The following is a 5,582-nucleotide window of genomic DNA, read 5'->3' as shown; positions in this document are numbered from 1 at the left end:
AAAAGTATTCTCAAAATCTAGAAGTTCCAAGATAAGTTCACTGGCCAAAATATTCTCCTTCAGCTTATTGAAGGCAAGATATCTTCCTTCTAACCACATGAAGACTTTATTTTGTTGGGTGAGCTCGGTGAGAGGCCTACAATGAGGGCATAGTTTTTGGATAAAATCTGACACCATCTGGTGAGACCAAGAAAACCTTGCACTTCTAATACTAACTGGGGAATTGGACAATCGACTACATCTTTGACCTTGGTTGGAACAGGAGAAAGGCCATCTCTAGAAACAATGAATCCAAGGTAAGCATCCTTCTCTACAAAGGAAGAGCATTTTCTATGCTTGGCATATAGCTTAAAATCTCTGAGGATTTCTAAGACATGTTGTAGATGCCGCTCATGATCTTCTTTGGTTTTTGAATAAACCAAAACTTTGTCAAAGAAGACCATAACAAATTTATTAAACTCCTTTTTGAAGAGATATTCCATGAGGCGATTGAAGGTGGTAGGGGCATTTGTTAATCCAAAGGGCATAACTACAAACTCATAATTCCCGAACCTGGTGTTGAACGCTCTCTTGGGAATAGCTTCCTATTTGATTTTGACCTAATAGTATCCTAACCTGAGATCTGTCTTTGAATAATATTTAGAACCACCCCAAGTGTCATACCATGTATCGAGCATTTTCGCTAACTTTATGTGAGGCAAAATGATTTCATTGCTTTGAAACAAATTGAGTTTGGAAGGTGAGTCTCCCGTTAAGAGGTTGTGGAGGCCCAAGATTTTCTTATATTGGTGCCTTCCAAGGCTGGAGCTCACATTTGCCAAGGTCCCACGAAGCCATTGTCAAAGTCAACATCCAAAGTTTGCCATCATTGTTGGGAGTTTTTACACAAACCTTAACTTTTAAAGATGTCTTTAGTTTACATTACTTATGATGACGTTTATTGTGGTAGTGAAAAGAATCGGCATCATGTCTCGATTAACTTGCATGCAAACAAAAACATGCCCACACGGGTCCTAAAAAAGATTCCCAAGTGTCATATTATGTATCGTACATTTTTTCTAACTTTATGTGATGCAAAATGATTTCATTGCTTTGAAAAAAATTGAGTTTGGAAGAGGAGTCTCCCGTTTAAAGGTTGTTGGGGTCAGGGCTAGAAAAGTACATTTTTCCTAATCGATCACAATAAGGGGAAACTTGAAATTCTCCCGGTCTTCAAGTCAAAATTTGAAGCTTTTGCCGGTAATTACACTAAAACTTGTGTAAATTTGCCAGTTTTCTTAAAGGCAAGCTCAAAATCTAACCAAGGTTTTATAATTTCAGCCGGTTAAAATACACTAGACCCCGGTTTTTTTTCTAACACTGGTTGGGGCCCCAGATTTTCATATATTGGTGCCTTCCAAGGTTGGAGCTCACATTTAAAGGTCCCAGGAAGCCATTGTCAAAGTCAACAACAAAAGTTTGCCAACATTTTCTGGGAGTTTTTACACAAATCTTACCTTTCAAAGATGGCCTCACTTTACATTACTTATGATGACATTTTTTAGGATAGTGCAAAGAATTGGCATCGTGTGTCGATTGACTTGCAGGCAAACAAAACATGTGCCTTCTTCAAGATGAAATTAGAGGGCCTGCTTTCTCTGCAATGGCTAAGCAAAAAACAATGCTTAAAACAACAATTGCAAGTGGATTCATTTAAAACTTTCTCAAGCAAGCCTTAACTCGGGTAGAGGAAGTCAAGCTCTTAAAGAGGCAAAAAGAGAAATGCTTGAAGATTTAGAAATAGAACACTTAGAACAATAATTGCAAATGAATCCATTTAAACTTTCTTAAGAAAGCGCTACTTGAGGTAGAGGAAGGCAAAACAGGAAAATTTTATATACAAATTGGATGCACTCTACAAAGAAATCAAGATCTCATCTGCATGAAGGCCACATTCAAGTGAAAAGAAGGATCTTCACACGAGCCACTCAAATGAAGTAGATAGCAGGTTTCTCCCATTATTGTTTGACAAGTATGAAACCAAAACGTTGCACACGATAAGAACTCTGAATATAGAAGTTGACGCAAAAGCTAGCGTTGGGCATATTAGGAGTTTCATTCCTCAAACAAAATTGTATTCAAGCATCCCTAAGAAGATTAAAGGGGGGCTAGAATAACGCCTTCATCCCCTCTAGTCCTAAATTTCAAGGTTGCAACACCCTTCCAAGTGGTTTTGCTCTAGGACGGAGCTATAAATATACTACCATTAAGTTGGGTGCCTTCCAAGTTGTGTAGGACAAATAACAAGTTTCTCTAAAGAAATTCCAAATGAAAAGTAGGGCAACCATTCACAATTGTGCTTTGATGCCCTATATCTTGTAAGGTCAATCGTGGGTCTTTGATGTGTTGCTTGGTAACATTGTGCTTTCATTGTGTGTGTATATTAACGTCTGCAAAAGGTCTAAAAGACCTACATACATATATATAGAATTTGCTCTATATTAATGCTTAGCTTGCCTTCCAAAATAGAACACCATATAGTCCTACACACACAGACACGCACAAACAAGCATTCAAACGTGTATATATGTGTGTTTGTACCTCCATGGCATCTTATCCTTCCATGGCTTTGCTTTTTCAACTTCAATTCTCTGAATTCTTCTCTAAAATGGAGATAGTCTTCCACTCCCAAAATGCATCTAGATTTGGCATATGGGTAATATTTCCCTTGCTTGTATATATATGTATGTCTCTGTCTATAAAGAAATGTTCTTCGCCCCAGCCAATCTTGAGAAAAAGAAAAGGAGAGAGAGAGAGAGAGAGAGAGAGAGAGAGAGAGAGAGAGAAAAGAAATGAGATGTATATTAATATTTGCAAAAGGCCTAAAAGACATTTTGAGCTGCGGAAGGCTAGCATGAAATGTCTAGTTTAACACAAGGGACTCCCAATGCATAGGATCCTGAGTCCTACCGAGCGCTAAATGACTTCATCGAGGAGGATGAGAAAGATATTAGCTCACCATCACCACTCTCTGATATAAGCTCACCATCACCAATCTCTGATATAAGCTGATGCTGAATATGGAATGGTGGCAGGGGTGCCTCGTTGCTCAGTATTTGAACAACTTGCCGCATGGCTGGCCTAGCCACCGGGTTTCGATGGGAGCATAACAGCCCCAACATGAGCACCTTCTGCACTTCCTCTACATTGAAGAACCCATCGAGCCTCTTGTCCACAGCTTCAAGAAGCCTCCCATGTGCATACAAGTCCCACACCCCATCCACAAGCAAGAAATCTTGCTCAACTGCTGGCCAGTGTTCAATCGATCGACGCCCCGTCACGACCTCCAGAAGCAGCACACCGAAGCTGTACACATCGGTGCTCGGTGTTGCTTTGCCTGCCTTTGCAAACTCCGGTGCCAAATACCCTAGAGTGCCCACAACTCTTGTTGTATGTGGATTTTGCCCATGCTCATACAGCCTTGCCAGCCCAAAATCTCCCAATTTCCCGTTCATATCTGCATCTAGGAGCACATTGCTTGCCTTGATATCTCTGTGGATAATCTGTTGCTCCCATCCCTCATGCAAGTATAACATTCCCGCTGCGACGCCGCTCACAATTTTCATTCTCTGCTCCCATCTCAGCAGTTTGCGGGGTTTGCCAAAGAGCAGCTTGTCCAAGCTTCCATTGGGCATATAGTCATATACCAAGAGCAGCTCACCTCTGCAGCGACTCCATCCTAGGAGGTGCACAAGGTTACGATGCCGTAGATGCCCTGTGCTTACAATCTCAGCAATGAACTCTCGTTCTCCTTGATTTGACTCTCTTGACAATCTCTTTACAGCCACTTCTAGCCCAGAGTGAGGCAAGACACCTCTATAAACACGGCCAAACCCCCCGATTCCGAGCAGCTCCTTTTCATCAAAATTTCTTGTGGCTATTACCAGATCTTTGTAGCTATATCTATGCAGGCCAAACTCAAGCTCCCACCTCTCCACTATCTCTCTAGGGCTCCTCTTATGCAAAAGAAGCCCTACTAAAGAGCCAAGTACGAGTAGAGACACCACAGTTACAATGCTAACAATTACCTTGAACTTGGTAGATCCAGCTATGGAGGGTTTTGGAAAGACAGATGGTAGCTTGGACAAATCCAAGCTCTTGGCCACTCCATTACTGTTGAAGCTCCATGAGAGTACTCTGTGTGTGCCTACAAGAGCCCCTGTGGAGCTTGAAAACCCAACAAACATATACTCCCGCAAGACAGCTGAGAGGTTAACGTAAACAGAAAGGAGCGGGATATAGGGCCGGGGCTGCTGAACAGGAGCAATGGTCACATTTAGCTGCTGGCTTTGCCCATCATACTCTATCCATGCCTGGATATTTTCACTGCCTTTCAAGTTTATATCTGTTTTGGAAGAGTCTTGTGTGGAATTTTGAGAAGGGGTGATCCAGTACCCGGCTGCCGTAGAATTGGTCGAAATCACGCTGTTTAGATTAATCCCCACATGGTTATCATTAATGTCTTCAATGTCAATGTTTTGGACTGTGTCGAATTCGACTCCAAAAACATGATTGGATGAGTTGCCGTTGTGGTTTTGATTTAGCATGCCGAGGTATTGGATCACAGAGATGCCTGTAGTGTCGAGTGAAGGAGACATTACAAATGCCAGGCCATGGCCTCCCAAAGTGGGCAACATAGGGGAGATGCAGAACACAAAGGTTGTGCTGAAGGAGGAGACGACATTGGTGGATGGATCCTTGATACGTATGGGATGCGGGTAGAATGCTCGGCCGAAGGAACCATGGGAATTAATGTTGGTGAGCTTAATGAGCAGACGGTCGACCTCCGCAACTCCACTCAGGCTAATATTGTTTTTGCCATCAAACCAATTGAAAATGAAGCTGGTGGATGCAGATGCTTGGATGATGATGAGCTGGGACAGAGAAAGGCAGGCAACAATAATAGGCTGCAAGGGAAGGGACGACGTAGGAGAGAGCTTCATGCTCAGAAAATTGTAGAGCGAAAAGAGAGGGCTCAAAATGAGAACTGAAGGCCAAATGGACTGAGAACCCATTTTTGGTGGTCTTCATGGAGAGGACCCATCAACAAGAGCATTTTGACCACAGTCTACAGAGCTCAAGAGGACCCAGCCAACACAAAGTGTGTCAAAGAATGGGGGACAACAAATAACACAAATAATTGGGTGCAATTATTTGTGAATGAGCCTAGAAGAGGGCTCCCCCATTGGCCCTGTACGTTTGAAGGCCCTTCAAAATGCCATGTAGGCCCCCACACCCACGAGTAACCTCATGTAGCCCTTCTCCCATCCTAATTTCATGTAGCCTGAAACTCTCATGAAGGGGACATTGCAAGGAAAAAAATCAAGGGTTTCCTCTAAAAAGTTGAAAAAGAGATAATGAACGGGATATTGAAAGGAAAGAATTCAAGGGTCTCCTCTCAAAAGTTGAAAAAGTTATTTTATGGAGCAATTGTCAAAAGTAGACCATATGGCATCCGCATTCAATGAGATCCGATCATGGGTTAAGCGTGAACGTGGTTGAGCGTGCAAGGACTTGTGACTGAGGGCGTGCAAGGACTATGA

General features: G+C 42.4%; 1 pseudogene; it reads right to left on the bottom strand.

The window, feature by feature from the left end:
- Positions 1–2,823: 2,823 nt before the first annotated feature.
- LOC147427105 (L-type lectin-domain containing receptor kinase IV.2 pseudogene) lies at positions 2,824–5,100 on the bottom strand (annotated as a pseudogene).
- Between the last annotated feature and the right edge of the window lie 482 nt (positions 5,101–5,582).

This window comes from Adiantum capillus-veneris, chromosome 24 (genome assembly GCF_014529385.1).
Source record: "Adiantum capillus-veneris isolate H3 chromosome 24, ASM1452938v2, whole genome shotgun sequence".
NCBI classification, from domain to species: domain Eukaryota; kingdom Viridiplantae; phylum Streptophyta; class Polypodiopsida; order Polypodiales; family Pteridaceae; genus Adiantum; species Adiantum capillus-veneris.
This window is presented reverse-complemented; position numbering and strand designations above follow the sequence as displayed.